Here is a 22,047-nt window from a genome sequence, read left to right as displayed (position 1 = left end):
GATTATCTTGAAGGTGCATAGAGGAACTCATATCTCCCTTCACTCAGCAACAACTGGCCCATAATGTCGGAAAAATCTCTCAAACTATGAGATCTTTACCTCACCAAATCATATCAAACTTCTATACATGCAAGTGGTTATCCTCAACCCTCCCTCATACATCCATAGCGCAATGGGCTCTCTCTCACCTATGTATATTCTTTTCTGGAGGCCCTCCTGATAAATCTTCCCAAATCTTTCTAAGTCTTTCTAAAACCTAAGTCCTTCCAAATACAAGCAAGTCCTTAAAAGTTCTTTGAAGTTCATCTAACTTTTTGGAGAAACCTTTGAGATCAAGTCTCTAACTCATATGCTTAGAGAATCCTTGCCAGTAGAGGTCTACTCGAAAGCCTCTCTCAGTTCCAAGCTGAGTAACATTCTAGAGGGACAAAATCTCTCTTGCTTATAGAGCTCTCCTCCTCCCACACAGATTTCGACTTCCTACTCATTTTCACTATCCTCTTGATCTCCACCTTCTTCTATCTCTTTCAGAACCACCTCTATTCTACCAAGATAGACTGACTTAGGCATCAAAGAATCCCCCAAGAAACTCCCAACAAGTGAACTTCCTTTACTTGTAGTGGTTTAGGGCTCTCACTAAGGTTAAAGTGTGGATCCGATTCTATTAGATTGTTTCTAGATCTCCAACTAATTTTTAAAGTCTTTATGTCATCACTTTGTCCTTGTCGGCAGCTCCTGTTCATTGATCTGAGCCAAATCGATCCTTGGTGGCAACACTTTGGGAATTGACCTAATTAAACATAAACATAATAGGTTTGAGCACCCATCTTATTCTCTTGAGCCCTAAAAGCTATTCCAGCTTCCCCAGCCAATTTTTTCTCATGTCATGAGAAGCAAGTTGTGGATATGAGATTGGCCTCTTCCTCCATGGTAAAGGAGCAATGATGCTTGCAAGTGGCAACCCATACAACAGTTCAACCTAGCAGCTATAGCAACTTTTTGTAGTCCTTATGAAGCTTTCAAAGAGGGTAATTAGTGTAAGAGAGATGGCTTCCATTCAATTCTGGATTAGTTTTACCAATTAGGGGGTGTTGGGTTAAGAGAGTGGGGGTTTGAAATTGAAATCAGAATGGATGACTCCCATTCTAACCGTTTGGTTGGGAGGAGCCATTTTAATTCTGATTCCAGGATGGAATGGGAATGGCTCAATCTATATAGAACTCAATCCCTATTCTCCTCTATAGATTCAAATTTTCATTTCAATTTCGATTTCGGTCATGAACTAAACGTTTCGGGGATTTAATCATTCTGATTCTGATTCCAAACCATTCCGATTTTTATTTCATTATGATTCCGGTTGTGAACCAAATACTTCTTTAGTTTATTGGTTGGTAAAGTCTTAAGCCGTTTATTTATCATTAAAGGAGATGAAAAGATGCCTAATAGAAAGTGAGCCTGCTGGCCATGAAGTGTAGCAGACAGCTCGAGAAAGCCTAAACTACGTGAGTGAGCAAGGTGCAGATAACGCCGACTAATTAGCGATTAGAAGTTTGATCACTTATCCTTATTCTTAAATCTTGAGTGTGGTGGTTACTAAGTTAGCCTTTTAATATTATAATTCATGATCAACATACCTTGTAAATTAATATTATAATTCATGTCTTTTATTCCGAAGGTTTTTTTTTTTAAAAAAAGAATTAAGTTAGTTCTTGTTTGTTTGTTCTAAATATACTTTAGGCTTGTGTTTATATAATATTTCACTTTCCCTTTTGGCTCGAGAGCGTGGTACCCCCTTTCCTGTCCTTTATTTGTCAGCTACTTTCCCTTTTGGCTCGAGAGCTTGGTACCCCCTTTCCTGTCCTTTATTTGTCAGTCACCTTCTCATCTCTTCATTTTTAATCTGTGTTATCTGCTATAAATGTAACACCTTCTTGCACCAATTGATATAAAAGCATGAAGTCTTTTTTATTGATCCAACTATATAGTACATCTATTGTCCAAACATTTCATGTGGTCATAAGATCATGAAGGCAATTTAGAATATCCTTAATAAAATGTTCTAGATCAAATTGAGAATTTAAGCGAATGCCTTAATATGCCTCTCTCGATTTAATTATCTACACTGTTTCATAATACATGGGTAAGAGAATTAATGCTAGTTATTTATCTACATCTCTGGCTCCTATAAATATAAAGTAAGAAATGAATATAGGAATATCCTTTCAGACATGGGGGAGAATTCTACGGCCCTTCTCATTTTGCCTACTCCTACGATCGTTTCTCATAGTGTTGATGTTTGATTGGAGGATATTTAGTTGGGAAGAGTTAGAATTTAGAGATCAGAATAAAAATGAGTGGATTTCATTCCAATCATTTGGTTTAGAGCATTCTATTTCTATTCCGATTATAGAGGAGAATGAGAAAGCTCTAATTTTTCAAAATCTAATCTTTACTTTTCTCTAATTCAAATCCTATTCTAGTTTCGGTCATGAATAAAACACATTAAGGGATATGCCATTCTGATTTCTATTCCTATTTCAATCTATTTCAATTCTAATTCTGGATCCAAATCTGGTAACAAACCAAATGCACCCTGTTCATTCACCACGGAGCCGCTTGGGATGTGGTGTGGATCCCTAGTTTGGCTTGGCCATATTGGTTTGCTCCTTGAAATGTCAACCATTGCCACTGGACATGTGCGTTTGCTTGTTTGTTAAGTTTAGTGTTAGGTGTTTATTTTTCCACCAGTTATCATTGAGCTTTTCTTCATGGAGGATATTTTATTTTGCAGGGCAATGAATAGATTTGGCAATGCATTAGAAAAGATTGTTTATTGGCACCAGATGGCCTCAGAGTGCCATGCTTTTGCATGCACTTATGCTGTGTATGGCTAGGCTTCTCACGGTCAAAAAATATGTTTTACATGGTGGGGCTGGAACTCTTTCTTGGTGCATTTTTTTTTGTGCTTGTATTCTGTATGTGGTTCGTTGTTTAGCAAATGATGAGTCTCGCACGATATGCCTCCTCTATTTTAATTGATTTGAATACTTGTTGTGCTTACTATATTTTATTTTATTTTTCTTTTGTGAATTTGGTAAAACAATTACTATACACATAACACACCGCTTGCATGGCATTGCTAGTTAACCTATAATATCAAACATGGTGGCTCAATTACTAGCTTTGCATGAACTTTTGATCTACCATTGGTTGTGTAGGAGCAAGTGGGAGAAAATTTGGAAATCTTCAAATAAGAAGGGCTTCAATGCATGTAGTACCACCACTTTCTTTAAGGTTTTGCACCTAGTAATCAAATATGCAAGAGGAATGTGCAATAAATCTTTAGGATAAGTTCAATATTTGATCATGGTTGATTGATTGAATACTTTCTTTTCACACAAATACATTATAAATATATTAGATATCTGAATTTTAAAATTTCAACAAATTTATTTGCATTTTCCCAAAAGTCCATTGGGATGTCCTTTTGAAAATATTCCGAGGAGCCAACCACCACAATGGTTGCTTGTTTTCGATTTTAAATAAAATTTTATTTCTTTTATTTTGGAAATATACAGTAATCCTCTAGTTCAAAATAAGATAATTTTATCATATCAAATAATTTTATAATCTTATGTATAAATGAAGATATCTTGAGATTTGAATTTTTACTTAATGAGGATAGGTAAAAGTTAGTCAAAATGGTATAATAAATTAGTTTTTGAACTAAAAATTCTATTTTACTTAGCTACACATATCTTCACAGATAATATTCTTACAGCGATGAATGCTTAATTAGTATAAGCCGACATTTTTATGGTCTTATATTTGTATCATTTTTTATGTACATTTTAAGAGCCAAACTTTGAGCTTTAAGAAGCAACTTCACTTCACACTTACATATATAGATCTATGGGGAGTGCCTCATAATAAGATACTTCATATTTGTATGATAAATCTATTAAAAGCATTTACTCATTCTTCCTTTTATATATTATAGGTATCAAATATTTTTACCTAAAGATGTCAATCAAGTGGATATAGGTTGGATAGGCTATTATCCATATTTGCCCAATTCTTACCTCTAGGTGAGGCAAGACAGGTAGATTCTCAGAGTGAAGCAGGGTGGATAAGAGTGGTTAGAGTTAAACAGGATGGGTTAGACGGATCCGGTCAAGTAAAGCTATTAAAATCAATTTTTTTCTTGGAAAGGAGATTTGTGAAGAATTATACATATGGGGATCGAGTTCAGGGTGGATTCTACTATTATGTATACCTATCTTGGATCTATTGCAGGTTTGGTATAATCCATCTCATTAAAATCAAATCGATCAAGTATCCAATGACATGGAGTAATTTATCATCCCTACTTTCACCTTAGGATGGTATTGGAATCAGATTATAGTGCTTGCAATTGCTCTTATAATATATTTTATTTTATTGAACTCATGACTTGATGTCATATCAAAAATTGAGTTGAGATTTCATTATTAGTAATTCTGAAATATGGGCTTGAGTCCTCCCCATTAATGTTTCCAACATTAAATTCTTGGCATGTTTCTTTATTGATATCTTTGCCAAATTTTGACTTGATTTTATAAAGTCACTAGTGATCACTTCACATGTAATTAATTGTCTTGTATAGTCTATGTCTTAGCCTAATAGGTTTGGACTTTCCATTTTATACTTTGTTAATTATTAAACCTGATCATGGGTCATGCTTGGGCCCAGAAAATAATAAATTTTATAAAGGCCCGACCCAAAGCCCGATTACAAATGAATTGAGTTAAGGCCCCAGGTCGGGCCTATAATCTGCTCTATTTGTTATATGCTCTCGATAGTATTGCCTTATTATCATAATGTACTGATATACATAGCAATTGTTTAGATTATAATTGAATCTCATATAACAGACCTTTTGATCATTCTACTTTTTCTTCTTCTTTTTGGTAAGAATCATTTTGCTTCTTTGCTTGCTGAAGCTAGAACTAAACTCTACTGCATGGTAAGAATTATATCCCCAAGCATAAAGATTCATTTGCTTGTTGAACCATGATTTTTTTATTTTTAATTCAGCTGACATCTATATATTTTTTAGTTGCATCCTCTGATATGCATATTCTCTCAAGTTTCTCCCATAATTCTTTTGCAATAGCTACATTCTAATAGGTATCAAAAAGTATATCATGCTTCTACATATATGATCATCATTATCCCACCCTATCTAGTGTGAGTTTCTGCCATAATTTCATTCTCATTCTCTTTTAAAGTTGGCACGTTGAGGATATAAACAAACTTTGAAAATTGTAAGGAGAAAGTGCATCATTTTCTATTATCTTAAAAAATTTTCTCCATCAAAATATTCTAATTTGATAAATCTATAGCCATCTTCCAAAGTGTTGCAAACACTATTTATTACAAAACAAAAGAAAGCCTGAAGATTATTGAAGCATGTGCAAGAAAAACTAGAAATCTTCAATTGAGCATTTATTTTTGCATACAAAATTATTAAATTGATGACAGCCAGAAACACATACACATATTTTCACAAAGATATATTTGAAATATATTACAAATTTAACTTTTAAAATTTGTATGGGTTTATATGAATTTTTCCAAGCGGCCAACCACTACAATATTAATTAGTTAGTTGCTTTTGATTCCAAATAAAACTTTATCTTTGTTGTATTTTGAAAATCTGCAACAGGTTGTACTATGGTCCTAGTGATGGTAGGCCTGGTCTGAGCAGTGTATTTTTTTTTTTACTTGTATTATTTTAGCCTTTTGGTTTGATATATCTAGTTTTGAAGCCTATCTAAATATTTGAATTGTGCAAAAACTAAAATATTTATTTCCAGTTATTATTTTGTAGCAACTACTTGAAGATAGGTTTTGGTACAATAATAATGTTGTTCCACTGTGACTCAGTTATCGTAGATTGGAAACATGAAACAATGATGATAACATAAGTTTTAATGATGAAAATATTAGCTGGCTCTCAAGGTAAACAGATTTTTTTTCAATACAGTTTAAGGGCCACAAACTAAGAACATGTGAATAGAAGATATTACATATGATGTTTCATGATTGTTTTACCTATAAACAATGTTATATCTTTTGATAGTGATAACCAAGCCTATAAGCAAGAGCCCCACACAATATACTAGGCCTTCTAGGAAAACTTTCCTTTTGGGCGGCTAGCCACGGATTTAGCTGCGTGTATAGCATTCTTCCGTGTGGACAATGAGTGCCTCCAAGAGTCTCTCTCCGTGCGTGTGTTGTACATGTGCATCCACATGGGTATGCACGTGTGTGCACACACAGGCATCACGTGTGCGGATGCATGCGTGTGTCGTTAACTAGTGGTGCTTAGGCATGTAGATATCAATGCTCGTGGTGGGCTATAAAAGCAAAATGTGGTCCACGGAACTTTAGTTTGTTTGTTGGCATTCTCCTTTAGAGCTATCAATTTGGAATGGATCCGTTGGATTGATCTGCCCCATCATATAAATGGAGCAGGTTGGATTCATATTTTAGCAATCCGTTTAAAAGCGAGTTAAATGATCCATCCCATTTGGGTTGGTAGGTCGAAGCGGGGCGGATCGGGACGGGCCAGCCTATTTTGACAGGAGAAATTTTAAACAGCTGACATTTTTGCATTCTTAGGCTTTCTTTCGTTGGATAGCATCTTCGCAAAGCAGATGAGGGCATCTTCATTGGTTCCTTCAACATCGTATGCCTTAAAGGCTCCACAAAATCCTAAATCCCACTACCCCCATGTGCGTCGCCATCTCTAGCATCCCCTTCCTCTCTCAGGAGCCAGCTCTGGGAACCCCCCCCATCTTCCTCCGCCACCGCCCTGCTGCCCCTGAACCCCTCCATGGGAGCTCCTTCTACCAAGAGAATTGGTGCATCCCGAACACTAGCCCCAGCATCGCCCTCAGCGGCTAATCCCCTGTCCCTTTGGGCAGCTCTGCTGCCACCTAGATGATGGCCTTCTCCCAGACGGTGTGGGCTCACCCGAGGAGAGCCACCTTCGCCGCCATGGATGATCTCGGATCTACAGTGAGCATTTGACTAGGGCATTTAGGAAGGGTTAGGATTTTGTAGGAGTGGAAATGGCGGATCGGGCTTCCATTTAAAATTGAGAGGAGAGATCGAGAGAGGTAAGTCTCTTCTCTCCCTTTTTTTGTTGGTACAGCCCGGACGAGCTCCTCCACACTCCCTGACACCCGCATCGCAGTCCTCGGGAACGACTCCTCCCCCTACTTCCCGACGAGCGCATCCCAGCCCCCTATGAGCTCCTTCGCTCTGGCGTCCACACTCCGATCCCCCGCGACTTCCCCTATGGCCGCACGCACCCCGCCCCCCACCCTGGTGCTGGCACCCCACCCCACCCTCTGCACCCCTTCCCCATGCGCCTCCCACGGGCCACGACTGCCGTGCTCACATCCCCCTACTCCCCGGCATGTATACAGTTTTTTTTTGTTTAAATTTTGGTAGGTTAGCCTGTTTAATCGCAGCCCATGGCAGGGTGGGTTGGTTTGGGGTTTTTTCAATCCACTAGTTAAACGGACCAGCCCGCCTCGCCCTGTTTAGAGGCGGATTGGGGCAGGCCGGTCCATCTTGACAACTCTACTCTCATTATTGCATGCACTAAGGTTGCGTTTGGTGCATTGCCAGATAATCTTGGAAGATAATCTGGATTGCCTTCACAATAAATTGTCATCATTAAATTATCAGTAATGTTGATTACTGTATTTGATACACGCAGATAATGTTACAGTAAAGTTATTAAAAATCTTGATTGACAGGTTTGATATGACAATCAATTTACTGGTAATATGAAATCAAATTTTCAAAATATTTTCATAAAATTTTATGAAATTTTGAATTATTGGGAAGAGTTTGATTTTAATTTCTGAATTTAAATCAAAATTTCTAAAATATACCTGGTGAGAGGGAAAAACCCTCGAGACAAGCCTTATCACCTTGCCCTCCAATGCTGAGGCCCGCCACTCCGTGAGCGGTAGATTGGTGGCATTTCCATACCCGATGACAGCTGTCCGCAAGATATAAGTTCCTATCTAGCCATTACTTCATCAACTTTGAAAACCATCCCAAATCCGACAACCCCGTGACAGTGCTGCCAACTCCGCCAGTGCCAAATACTCCTCCATTGACTCCTCTTTTCCCAAACTCTTGAACAACTTATCCCTCGTTCCCCTCTCGAAGTCTCCTGTCGCCTCCTTCCCCCACCCATGCCCTCCACTGCTCGTCGTCATTGGCGTCATTGGCAAGCTAATAGAACCCATCCTGAATGCCCCAAAACCCCACGACGAACCAAACCTACCATCACTCCCCATCCCAACCTCCGAAGAACACGACACCGACCTCGTCTCGCTCAACTGTAGCTTTCTCATCCTCGCCAGGATCTCGTTCACCACTTCCACCACCACCGACGACACCAGCAACAACTCCGACATTGGTGACATCGAGGTTGATATCAAAGTCGACCTCAATGAAATGATCAGATTCTTGGACCACTAGGCCGATGCTCCATTATACGACTTCGGGGTGACCTGCAACGGCGATCGGGGGATCTAGGGGAGGAAGCGAAGCTAGGCGAGGGTGTGCACGAAGAACAGACATGACGGCAGTAGACGGCACCATCTTGGAGGCTGGGTCTGATAGGGCACTGGGTGGAGCCAGCTCTTGAAGACCCCATAGGCAAGGTTGCAGGCATCACCGTACTCACAGCGACTGGTTTTCCAGAACTTGGGACGGTGGCTAGGTCATCGAAGGAGGGGGCCATGATGATGGAGACAAGGGAGGAGTGGTCGATGCTAGCATAGAAGTGGGGCCATGGCCAGAGATGATGAGGGCACAGACAAAGGGGAGGCAGTCGAGGGCAGCGCGGGTATGGGGAAGTTTGGAGAAGGAGAGGGTGAGAGTTGCCATGGGAGGGGGGTGGAGGGGTGGATTTTATATGATTTTTTTTAGAAATAATTTTATCTAAAAATTCTTTTATAATATTGTCAAACAAGTGGTAATTTGGATAGCCACCTCTTCCAAAGACTATCTGAATTACTTTCTGAGAGGCAATCTGGATTGTCGAGGCAATCTAGATTGCCACATAAAAAGCATAACAAATGCAATAATCCTGTAGACCCACTTTAAATTGCTGGTAATCTGAATAGATTGCCTACTACCAAATGCAATCTTAAAGAGATTTTAGTTTAAATAATAGACAAGCAAATAAATAAACAAATGATGAAATAGAATATATATATATATATATATATATATATATATATATAAACTTGGTACTTCTGCTGCTATGCATGGCTAAAGAGAGAGCAAGGATGATGAAGCGACATCGCTATGCGATCTAGCTAAATTTTGGCAGCATAATCTGATAGTTTTGGTTTTCTGATTAGCTGTCCAGCATGACTTTTAATGGTGATAACTTTGGTCCAACTATGGGAGTTCAGGTTGCATCTTTCGTGCGAAAGAATGGTTAATTTTCTTTTGCAAAGTCAACCATTAGATCGCATCTTGAATGGATATCAAAGCATTCCAAACTCTTTCATCTTTTGTGTAACCTCAAAGTAATCTGATCCAACGAAAGATACTAAATCACTCTTTCACGCAAAAGATACAACCTGAACCCCAATAATTGCTAGCATTCTGATGCATCTCCAACAAAGTACAAACAAACAACTGGCAGTAACACGTTACAGGTCCTTGAGCTATCCGCCACGCCAACGTAACCCCACGCTGGGTATTTTGGTTGCAACACGGTCCACTCCAAAATAAAGCCAACTTACTTTCTTGCCTTTCTCATTTCACAATTATTAAACCTTGGCACATGCAATTTATGCGATCTCAATTGGACTGAAGATTGATAGATGTTCTCTCTCTCTCTATCTCTTTCTCTCACTCATAAGATGGAAGGATAGTATCTGTCGGTAATGAATACATCCAACAAAATCAAAAAATAAAATATCCCATAAAGCTGTCCGAATAGATACAAAATCAGACCATACAAACTCTTCTGAATGCTTTATCATATAGAGGCTATCTAGTTGCTTACACTGTTTGTCTCTTGATAGATTGCCTATGACTCAAGAAACATAATCCCCCGAGAATCTTCATATGTAATGCAAAAGCAGATAAACCTCTGCCAAAACCGTCTGGCCTCATGTCCACAGTGGTTGAGTTGCCCTCAATATCTATGATGCCAATATAAATGACTCTTAGCTCTACCCTAAGAACCAAGATATCCCAAATGTAACCCCTCTCATGGCAGAAACCTAAAATCTGAACTGCATATCACAAATCACGCTCTATCTCTATTACCTCTATCTAGCACACTATCATCAAAGTTGACTTTGAAGAAACCTAAAGATAGGAACTCTCAAATGATGAAGATCAACTAGTCTCCAGATGTCCCAAGCAGTCATTATCTCTCCAGTCACAGAATGATGTGTGATCTTGGCCGAGTAATACAAAGCTCTCTCAAAGAACCAATCTCACAGTTCTCTCAAGAAAATAAGCACGTCTTGCAAGTCAAATATCGTAGGCAATGTAGACAGCTCTAATGCCTGAGATCTAGTCACCTTACTACTTATCCTACCCTACACCATGCCAAGAAAGATCTGAGTCAAAGTTGACACCTGGAGGGAGTCCTCGGAGGCTGGCCAACCTCTAATGGTGCAATTCTCTCGCCCCTTCTAAGCAGAACCTAGAATACTGCATTAATTAAGAAGCTATTTACCGATGGTGGGTGTGCTAACTATGGAATGCATAAGTAATTGGCCTGGAGAAGGATGACCATTGAGATGGGGAAGTTTCCATTCTAATAGTACAACAGATAGAGACACAAGAAAAACCATAGTAACAAAACCATTAACATTCTTTTATAATTAGGATATTAGAACAATAAGAACATGTGTGGCAATGCATTTTAGAGGTACCGAGCATGAATGTTCCAAATTTCACCAAAACTAGAATCTGTCCTCCAAATTTTTTATTTTATAACGTAGTAGATGAACAGGAAATCCAAAATAAACAAACCCCTAGTCCTTTGAACATGGGTTCTATCTGGAGTCCAAGTTCAGTTTTCTATTCATGCATTCAGAATTACAGACCCTTTTAAACAGTAGTGGTGGGGGCCCTGGCTGCTGTGTGGTCCTCTCCTTCAGGCAAGCTATCAATGAGACCAATTATTACAAACAATGTTGATTGTGATGTTTTAACTACTGTCATCATCTTCCTGCTAGAAGAATGGATGTTTCGGTATCAAGAAAGCCACTATAACTATTTCACCTATCGCAGCAGCAGCATCAAAAAGCCCTTATCAACTTTCCTAGAAATCTCTCTCTCTCTCTCTCTCTCTCTCTCTCTCTCTCTCGCCCCATCACACACACAGAGACATGGGGAAGGTTTGCTGCGGTGCTGAGCCAGAGGAAAATGGGATAAATTTTATGGGACTACTCCTGGCGTTTGTCATTGCTTTGGTGCTGTTGTTAATCTGCCTCTCACCTCCCCGGCGGCGCAAGGTGGTCACCATCTGTCCAAAGCACTGCTGAGGAATTAGAAGCACATCTGCTGCAACTCTGGCTGGGAGAATCACTGGGATTTCTCTTTTCTATCCTTTTTAATGCAAGATTCATGTTCCTCAAATTTCGCTGTACTTTTCATTTTTCAATAAAAATATTATCGTTATGTTCCCTTAAAGATGTGATGCTGATTTTACCACCAAAAAAAAAAAAAAAGATGTGATGCTGATGCCGTATGCAGGCACCGTAGAGAATTTTCAGTAGAAATAAAGTAGAAAATTTCATACCAAACTTGTCTTGGATGTCAGGAGCCTCATAGGCCTGCAGGTGTTACCTTCTTTGGTTGTCCATTTATTTTCCTTGTTGCAGATGAGATAAGCAGGCAGCCATTTAGCCAACATTTATTTCTTTGGCCCTGCATTCTCCTGCAACAGAAATTTGCTACAAACTTGACAAGTTTCAGCTCTTAACAAGATGCCTGATGGATTTCTTATAAACTCACATTAAAACCATGGTGTTCCACAAAGATATGCAGCTTTTAACAATTAAAACATTAGTATTAAAAAAAAAAAACAATTTAAATGCTCGAGCTTTAATTTATCTTCAGATTTTCTTAAATTCCTCCTACAATTTATGGATGGAAAAATATGATTTCTTCAGATCTAACTTAGCTCCAACATGACAAGGAGCTGTTCTTGCATATCTTCGTAGCTGGACAGATGGATAATTTAAAGGGCAAACAGAAACACATCATCGATCCATAGCACTGTAACAACAATAGCTAAATTTTTGCAGATCTATCCCTGTTGAAACCTAAATGAACTAATCCAAATTTGCAGATTCCGTTCACCTGCACCAAACAGAACTGATCATTCTCTCCCAACATGTCATTACTCATCCTTCATCTTTCTTCTTCTTTTCCTTTTTTCTTTGGCATGACAGGCTGATCTTGATTCTCTAACTCATTGGTGCTCGGAGCTTCAGCTTGATTTTTCTTCATTTCCTGCTCTTCTTCTGCCATGGCTGGAGCATTCTGATCATCATTTTGCAATCAGGTGCTCTCTATATCAGACTTCTTGCTCTTCTTCTTCCTTTTCTCCCCCTCACCATCATCCCCTTCTTTCAAGGTAGCTTCTTCAGCTACCTATACTTCCTCATGCTCCATCTCTCTAGGTTGTGCCCCCTCCCGTTCATCAGCCAAATTCTTGGCAGCTGGTTCGGTGCTTTGCCCAATCACTAGATCAGCCGAGGCATTAAAAGTCTACCAATGCAAAGTGACACAACTAAAGCAAGTTTCTTTTTTCTGTTTTAATGAGAGAAAATTGGGCAAAACCCAATCTGAAGTTCTATTGAGAAAGGAAGTAAAGGCACCGGTTAGCCAAGGCCATGATTAGAGCAAGCCAATGCCTTTTGGTTTCCGAGTAGTTACAAGAGTTACAGCACATGCCGCATGCTTATGGTCAAAAGATAGAGATCAAACAAAGCCCTTACGTGCAAGCATAAAAGTTAAAAAAAAAAAAAAAGGTATGAGGTTTATTAATAAATGCAATTTCTTTTTTGGTTTGTGGATGTACAAAGCCAAGTAAAATGAAATCAAGTTTAAGATGCCATGCATAAAAGTACTACTATCATTGTTGAACTTGAAGATGTGGGTTATTTGACTCACAACCTTCACGTATTATTGGTTAAAAATTGTCAAATTTGAGGCGTTTGCATATAATTTAAAGATTGAGGTTGTAGAATACAAATACTTGAACATGAGAACTATCTGTATACTTGTGATATATTCAAACATACATCCCATATATACATATATGTATATATGGCATGTATGTATTTGTGTACATAGATATACTGTGTTCTGTGCAAGAGCTTTCACCAAGGTAGCAGAAAATCCAAGGACCCAAAAACACAGTGGCAAATGAGAGCACACAAATTTGACTTTGAGAATTTAATAAAACTGTCGTAAATAAGAATAAATCAAGTGAGACTACAACAACCATACCTCTGCTGGAGCAATCAGAGCCTGTACCCTTCTTTCGGTTGTTGTTATAGAACTCAATCCCGGGCTTGCCTTTTGTTCAGCCAGCAGAACTGACCAATTCTCTACCCTAGAGAAATCTTAAACAGGTTTCGATCCATTCACAAATACAAGAATCCAATTTTAGGACAATATGGTGTGTAGGATAACATAGTAGCAGTCTGTTGCCTACACTGCCTAGCTCGATTTTCTAGTCTCATATTGTTGTCCTCACCATTGCCAAGGGCATCATATCTAATAGCCAATGCAGTTTCTGCAGCAAGAGAACAAGAAAACTTCCCCTTGAGTTTTAGGGCTGCCTGACCAATTAAGGATGCATTGAAGATAAGCCCAAGTGTTGGTGTAACATGTTTTGTCTTCAGAGCTCTAAACAGTCATATGAAATTGGTCATATGTCTAAGGTTTCTCAAAAAGAAAAGAGGGACCAAGATATAGTCACTCTCTATATGTACATACATATGCACTGATGCACATAGATGCACATACATATATGTATTTCGTTTTGTACAGGTAACAGCTAATGAAGCACTAGAATTATAAGGTCATCGGTTTTAAAAGGCACCGTATAGGTGGTGTACTGGTGCGTGCATGTCTGTGCACGTGCAAGGGTGGTCATGTTGGTATCTGTCAGTGCACACACTATACTTGCAGAGCAGAGGCAATAAAGAGTGATACAAATGCAGTACAGCATTGCAAGCTAATCCTATTCTGGGAATTCCTGACTGCAAGTTGGATGCCCTTACCCATGAGAACATCCAACCTGATGTACCTAACCTGTCCCCCCTTAAGGACCGACACAAACAACAAACAATCATAGGTTCTTTACAATACAAGGACCGTAATCCATTGTGAGCAGACTGATCAACTCCTCAGGAAGTCAGCATTCCATAAGCAATTCTGTTTGCTCATTTTTGTCCTAATTAGCCAACCAATTCGCAAGCTGCTCGCCCTCTTTATAAATGTGAGTGACTCTTAAGCTCCAATAAATTTCGAGTTAGTGAATGCAATCTGCAGCATAACCCACAACAAGGTGCCAGACTCGATGTCAGCCAAATGCTACACAATAACCAAATATTGACAAGAAATGTGCAAGAGTTGCCTGAGGCAAACATAAGACATGACATAGAAGATGCTGATTTAAATAACAAGCAAGAGAGGGTTCGGAGATCAAAATATCAGGGTGGGTAAAGAAGTTAATCCTGTTGAAGAAAATTATTTAAGCTCATTGGATGTCAGTTTTAATAAAAGAAAAGAGATACAACATCATAAGTCAAAAATTAATGTGCACAGAAGATCAAATGGAAAGAAGTGAATATGACAATTAACAATCACTCTTGCAAATACGCAAAATAAAATATCAGTATAAGTTATTTTAGTGACTAAAAATTAGAAATTAGTCAGATGTACCATTGAAAAAGAAATGAAGCTAAGACCTGCAAGTATCGAGGATATAGGCTAAATGCCAATGAGTTGGTGTATCTGACGCAAGCAATGCGAATACATTCTCACAAGGAAATATCAAGATACTTTGACTGTTCTTATAGTAATCAATGCTTGCATATTAGAAGATTGCCAACCATGGAAGTACAAGCAACTGGAGCATGAGGGAAGAAGTACAAGATTATATTATTAATGTGAGCTCAAGTGTGGTGCTCACAAGTCTTGGAATCAGGTGGGAAGCAGCCACGAGATGAAGAGTGCCAGCCATCCGCAAGATTCAGCCAGAGCTGCAGAGGAGTCAACTCCTGCTCAATTGGAGTTGACTCAGTCCAATTTTTAGAAGTTACATTGCCAAACTACAAAAACTAAGAAAACTATAAGAATATTGAGATGTCAGATGGTAGACAGCATCAAAAACCAGAAAGAATGTTCTTAGAGTCTTAAGCAGGTGTTGTACATTTAAAATAACGTCGTAAGACAAAGCTAAGGTCATATATACGGTCTATGATAAAAACCATCTAGTTTCAAGTAGTGGCCTACATGAAATAAGACTGAAGAATCAAAAAAAAAAAATGCTGGATAGAAAGAGAGGAAAAAAGATCTGAGGCTAAAGGCACCATAAAAAAAGTTGAGATTATAGTTAGTTACAAAACAGATGGATAAATACTAAAAATTAAACAGGAATTTTATTGGGACCATGACTTTGAGTGCTTTTTATTTGCACTGTTATTAGGCACGTTTCTAGATGTTAAACTATAATAAGTATGAGATTACCGAGATTGATTCCTTAATGTGGGAAAAACATCCACTATAAAATGATTATTGAAATAAAAGCAAACAACTTGAAAAAGAAATGATCTTCAAAACTACAGAATATGTCATGGTACCAAAATTACAAGGAAAAATTTTAAGATACGGAAGAAGTTTGTGAAAGTTAAGAATAAAATTTGTCAAAAGACTTGAAACAATAAGTATGTACAGAAATGCTGAATTAGGCTGCAAAAAGGTTGCATTGGGTTGGACCCACTTAGACTTGGCCCAACACATTTCTGAAGACCAGTCAGTCAGATCTGGATAAAAACCATACCAACCTGAAAATTGTGTCAGGTCTGAATTCAAATCCCTAACCAGCCCAACTTGACCCAGTTGGTATGCTACCTAGGTCTAATCTGGGTTACTTCCAGCTCTACCAAACTTGATCCAACTTTATCTGGCCCAACCCATAAAACCCATCTCATATAAGAACCTCCAAACCCCAATTCACTAAGCCCCTTTCTAGCTTATCTTCAAGCCCAAATCCTCCTCTTATTCCTGCCTCCAAGCCGCTCTCTCACCAAGACATTACCTTGAGAATTGCTGGTCAACCACGTCCCTTCCTCTCACCTCAACCCTGTCCGTAAGCACTTTGGTAACCCCACCTCCAAATTATGCTTCTTCTCAGCTTAACTCATCAAAGGATGGAGTCAAGTCCTAGTAGCACGTCTCCAAGCATTACTGACAAATGGATTCTCCAGAGAACAGTTTCCCTCTCAAACCCATGTTGCTATCAGGGAGAATCACTGTGTCCACCTGTAGAGTAAAAAAAATTTTTAGCCATTGTATGATGCTAACGGTACTTTAATCATCTCAACAAAATATGACAAACATAAACATATCATATAAAAATAAAGTGAATTTTCAAAGCTCTAGATTTGTCTCTCTGAAAAAATTGTGGTTCACGTGTTACTCATGTAGAAGGATAGATAATATATGTTTTCAAAGAATCATTGTTATAAATTACTAAGATGCAGACAGATGATGCAAACACAAAAGCGACCAAAAAAATTAATGGTTGGAGTGATTTTGCTATAAGGAAGTAAGGGGAGATGCTAAAAGAGCTCACCTTATCCAGGCTGAACTTCAGCTTGTACCTAGATACACTGCACGACAAACCCAAGCTCATTGGAGCTAAATCTTAGCACAGATAACGCACGTATGAGTTCAGTAAGCTGGCCCCTTAGTTCCCTCGTAAGCTCCAATGACAGCATTGTTGTGAAGGCACTATATTTTCTGAAAACTAATAATTAACCAATATGCTATGTGTTAGGATTTGACGCCTCGAGATTCAGCCCACAGTGAGGTTCGCGGCGAAAAATAGAGTCCAGCGACACCAAGATCATCCGAAACGGAGCTCAGATGAAGGAGATACGAGCTTTTGAAGTCGGCACGGGACTCGAGGCGGTGAAGGACCGCCGGCGGCCGGCAGCGGACAGTAGCGGCCGCAGGCCGCGGCACGCAGGACGCGCGACCCAAGCGGGCGGGCGGCCCAGCCGGGCGCGCGGCCGAGCCCGTGCGCGGGCCCGCGCGCAGGCACAGCCCAGGCCCGCGCGCGCGGGCCGGCCTAGGCCCAAGCGGCTTGCCTAGCCCTGTTCTTCGGTCCACTGTGGATCGGGCGGTCCACAGGTGGGCCTGTGGACCGCGTAGGCGGTTCCCACGCATTTCTCGCGGTCCACGGCACTATTCCGTGGACCGGAGCGCGATCGAAGGGCTCAGGTGACTCTCGATCTTGATCCAACGGTCTGGGATGTGATTTGGGTTGATTAAGAACTCCTAAACCTAATCTAAACCATGTTTAAGCCCTTTAAAAACCCTGTGAGGCAACAGAGAAGGCGTGGGGTTTGGTTTTGCACTGTGGACGCCGCACGGAACCAAGGAAGAAGCGCGCGTTGCTGTGAGAGAAGGAGCAGGGCTCCTGGACAGTGGTCGCCAGGCACTTCAGGGGTTCAGGGGGGTCTTCCAAGAGAGAGAGAGTTTTTGTGAGGGGAACTTCTAGTGAGAGAGAATTGGGTGTACAAGGGTTGAGGGTGAGATCTCCTCTTGTAAAATTTTTTTTTTCATAGTGAAGTTTGCATGCCCTGTGGAGGCGAGCCCTTTTGTGGCTGATATACGTATTTTGATTGTTTTTCTTTTTGTTTTGTTTTCTTTTTCTTCTTGCTGCATCGCGTGGTACTGAAAAGATCTTGGAAGGTGGTGTCCAGGCCGACATCCACCCAACAAGTGGTATCAGAGCAAGGTGGTACAAGGACGCAGATTGCAGCGGTGGTGAGCAAGACTGAAGATGGAGAAGATACGAACAATCAAGATGGAGATCAACAAGTTCGATGGTAAGAGCAATTTCTTCTTGTGGCAGGCAAGAGTGAAGGACGTGCTCATCCAACAGGGATTGATCGATGCTCTCTTGTGCGATGAGAAGCCAACCACCATGGAGGTGCAGGATTAGAAACGGCTACAGATGCAGACGGTGAGTACTATCCGCATGTACCTAGCGGATGAGATAGTGATCCATGTGCTGAGCGAGACTTCCCCGACGGTGCTGTGGTCGAAACTCGAGGGGTTGTACATGGCGAAGTCTCTCACCAACACACTTTTCCTCTGGAGGCAGTTTTACCAACTGCAGATGACTGAGGGACAGAGCATGCAGGAGCATTTGAGCCACTTCCAGAAGATCCTCACTGACCTCCTCAGCGTTGGCGAGAACGTTGAGGAGAAGACCAGGGCGCTGGTTTTGCTGACGTCGCTTTCTCCTTCGTACGAATCCTTGGTGACTGCTCTTCTAGTGGAGAAGAGCACTATCAAGATGGACGAGGTCACCGCGGCGATACTCCAGAACGAGGTTCTCAGGAGAGAGAACCCAGCTTCGAGCTCAGATGGCGATAGCTCAGCTGTGGTAGCTTCTGGAGGAGCAGGAGGCGGTAGACGGAGCGACAGGAGATCGCAACGAGGGCGATCCAAGTCCAGGAGGGACTTGAGCAAAATCAGGTGTTACCGGTGTGAGAAGTTGGGACATCTAGTCAGAGATTGTCCTTAACTCAAAAATCGGACGGTGGTTGCTGTAGCGACGGCCGGCAGTGATTCAGATGGAGATGTCCTGGAGATATCTGATGAAGGGCAGTGGATATTAAATTCTACATGCCCCTATCATGTATGTTGCAGAAAGGAGCAGCTTGACTCCCTGAAGAACAGTGAGGGCACTGTATATCTGCCGGATGGATCGAGTTGTGCGATCAGAGGCATTGGAACGATCAGCTGGAGGACACATGACGGTGCAGTAAGGAGATTGGGGGAGGTCCGATACATACTCGATTTCAGGCAGAATCTTATCTCATTTAGCAGACTGGATTCAAGAGACTACAGGACGGTAGCTGGTGGAGGAATTCTGAAGGTGTTACGCGGCGATAGGATTGTGCTGGAGGGGAAGAAGGGGAGCAGAGGACATTATTATCTGGTGGGGAGCCCAGTGTGAGGTGGAGCTTCGAGAGCCAGGCGGAGTCCAGAGCGAAGTGGAGCTCCAGGAGACGGATCGGGCACGAGATAGGAGACTCGGGAGGACGAGAGGCGACATCGTAAGGTGAGATTCCTATTGCCGCAGGACGATGCCCCGAGCAGGTCTCAGGTCAGGAGGAGCACAGCATACGACGGAGATGGGATCGAGCAGCCTGGCTCGACTCTCATGTTTGCCCATCCATGATCAGCAGGCGATTGCCCCAGGGCATAGAGTTTGAAAGAGGTCGAATATTGAGTCGAGGTGAAAATTGTTAGGATTTGATGCCTCGAGATTCAGCCCACAGCGAGGTTCGCGACAAAAAACGGAGTCCAGCGAGACCAAGATCATCCGAAACGGAGCTCGGATGAAGGAGATACGAGCTTTTGAAGTCGGCACGGGACTCGAGGCGGCGAAGGACCGCCGACGGCCGGCGGTGGGCAGCAGCAGCGCGGTCGCAGGCGGCGGCGCGCGGGACGCGCGACCCAGACGCACGGGACGTGCGACCCGGGCGGGTGGGCGGCCCAGGCGGGAGCACGGCCCAGCCCGTGCGCGGGCCCGCGCGCGCCTGCCCAAGCGGCCTGCCTAGCTGTAGGCGGTTCCCACGCATTTCTCGCGGTCCACGGCACTATTCCGTGGACCGGAGCACGATTGGAGGGCTCAGGTGACTCTCGATCTTGATCTGACGGTCTGGGACGTGATTTGGGTTGATTAAAGACTCCTAAACCTAATCTAAACCATGTTTAAGCCCTTTAAAAGCCCTATGAGGCAACAGAGAAGGCATGGGGTTTGGTTTTGCACTGTGGACGCCGCACGAAATCGAGGAAGAAGCACGCGTTGCTGTGAGAGAAGAAGCAGGGCTCCTGGACAGCGGTCGCCAGGCACTTCAGGGGGGTCTTCCAAGAGAGAGAGAGCTTTTGTGAGGGGAACTTCTAGTGAGAGAGAATTGGGTGTACAAGGGTTGAGAATGAGGTCTCATCTTGTAAAATTTTCTTTTTCATAGTGAAGTTTGCATGTCCCGTGGAGGCGAGCCCTTTTATGACTGATCCACGTATTTTGATTGTTTTTCTTTTTGTTTTATTTTCTTCTTTCTTCCTACTGCATCGTGTGGTACTGAAAAGATCTTGGAAGGTGGTGTCCAGACCAGACATCTACCCAACACTATGAAATATGAGATATCGAGGTCGTGCTGTCATTGTATTTGAATATGACCTTATAGTGCAATTAGGTTACCAAATTTTCTTTAAAATTGCATTTCCAAGTTTGGAATCGACAACACCTAATGTTTCACCGTCACAATGAGCACGAAGAAACTTGCAGAGATCCTTGCTAGGCTTACCATCAAATATTAAGCTTGCTGCAGATAAAGCTTCTGAAATGTTCTCATATTTCCTCAAATCTTTCAGCTTAATGTTTCACCATCACAATGAGCACGAAGAAACTTGCAGAGATCCTTGCTAGGCTTACCATCAAATATTAAGATTGCTGCAGACAAAGCTTCTGAAATGTTCTCAAATTTACTGAAAGCTTTCAGCTTCACTGCCTGTTGAAGCAGGAAAAAGACTGAAAGCTTAGTAGGTAACCAAACCAAAAGAAGGCATACGACCACAGCAAAAAAGATAAGAGCTGCAGGACCAAATTCCAACAAATATTCAACTGCAAAATAAATGAATAAGCACCAAAAAATTAGAGCCTCGACTCTTAATTTAGTAGCGAATGCAATACAACAAAGTCTTCCATCCATCAAATATCAATCCCATAAGAAATGGAGAGGATAGCAAGGATAGCAATATAAAATACATGTCCGGATCGTTAAAGATCATCGATTCATTAACGAGCAAAAAGTCACAAGTAAAATAATTCAGATAGCATAAACGAATGAAGGCGAATCAAGGAGATGGGGACATAAAAAACTAAATCAGGGCGTAGGGTTTTTTGGTCAGCACCGATTTCTAAGCTCTCGGGAAGGAGAAAAAAGGGAGAGAATGTTTTACCTCTCTCGCTGTGGCAATAGGTTCAGAGAAGCTACAATGGAGGGGCGCCGAAGAGGAAAGCGGAAGGGGTTTAGAGGAGGTTTGTAAGAGGCGGAAGGGGTTTCGTTGTGAGTGGAGAAGAGAATCACACCGTTGGTACAAGGCATACCATCAGCTCACTAATTAAATCAGACTGATCGTTTGGTGCTGGCCCTGGGGGAATCCTGTAACAATTTAAACCTTTCCTTTCAGCGGAGGACAGATTTAGGGGGGTGCCCGGTTTGATTTAGATCCATTTATAATTAATCTTCAAATTGGATCAATTTAAATTTATTCTTTCAAATTTAAATCGAAATCGAATGATCACATAGAAAAATTATATCTAATCGATCCGAAAAAATTGATTTGGTTTATCAGGTTGCTGTCCCCTTTGGTCAGATCCGTCCTCTGATCTTTGCCGGTACACTTGCTTTCTAACACTATCATCCGTCAGGCATTCTTCAGTTGGTTCAACATGGCTCCTTTTTTACATTTTGATAGAGGTAGGAGCAGCATGCTTCGTTAATAAAGTATAAAAAGTACAATAGGGAGTCCCACCTCTACTTAAGCCATATACAACCTGGATAAAATGGTCAGCAGAGTATAAGAAGATGATGACACAAGGTAATATGGTTGGTAATACAAAAAGACGTAACATCGTCTTGGGTCAATCATAATAGGAAAGCTAAG

At 41.2% G+C, this 22,047-nt stretch overlaps 1 long non-coding RNA gene and 1 pseudogene across 3 annotated transcripts; both read right to left on the bottom strand.

Annotated features, from left to right (window-relative positions):
* Positions 1-7,867: 7,867 nt before the first annotated feature.
* LOC109505838 (zinc finger CCCH domain-containing protein 20-like) lies at positions 7,868-8,961 on the bottom strand (annotated as a pseudogene).
* Positions 8,962-10,998: 2,037 nt separating this feature from the next.
* Positions 10,999-21,540, bottom strand: LOC105045236 (uncharacterized). Of its 3 annotated transcripts, none has more exons than XR_003800914.2 (4): positions 21,340-21,540; positions 20,685-20,888; positions 13,570-16,614; positions 10,999-12,800 (listed from the first exon to the last, which is right to left on the bottom strand). It is a non-coding gene; the product is annotated as an uncharacterized lncRNA (long non-coding RNA). The 3 variants fall into 3 exon arrangements; XR_012141484.1 differs by having other exon boundaries at positions 10,999-15,401; positions 16,137-16,614; positions 21,340-21,538; XR_012141483.1 differs by having other exon boundaries at positions 10,999-16,614; positions 21,340-21,537.
* Positions 21,541-22,047: the final 507 nt, after the last annotated feature.

The sequence above is a fragment of the Elaeis guineensis genome, chromosome 5 (assembly GCF_000442705.2).
Source record: "Elaeis guineensis isolate ETL-2024a chromosome 5, EG11, whole genome shotgun sequence".
Lineage (NCBI taxonomy): Eukaryota > Viridiplantae > Streptophyta > Magnoliopsida > Arecales > Arecaceae > Elaeis > Elaeis guineensis.
The sequence above is the reverse complement of the archived record's forward strand: the minus strand, read 5'-3'. Positions and strand labels throughout refer to the sequence as shown.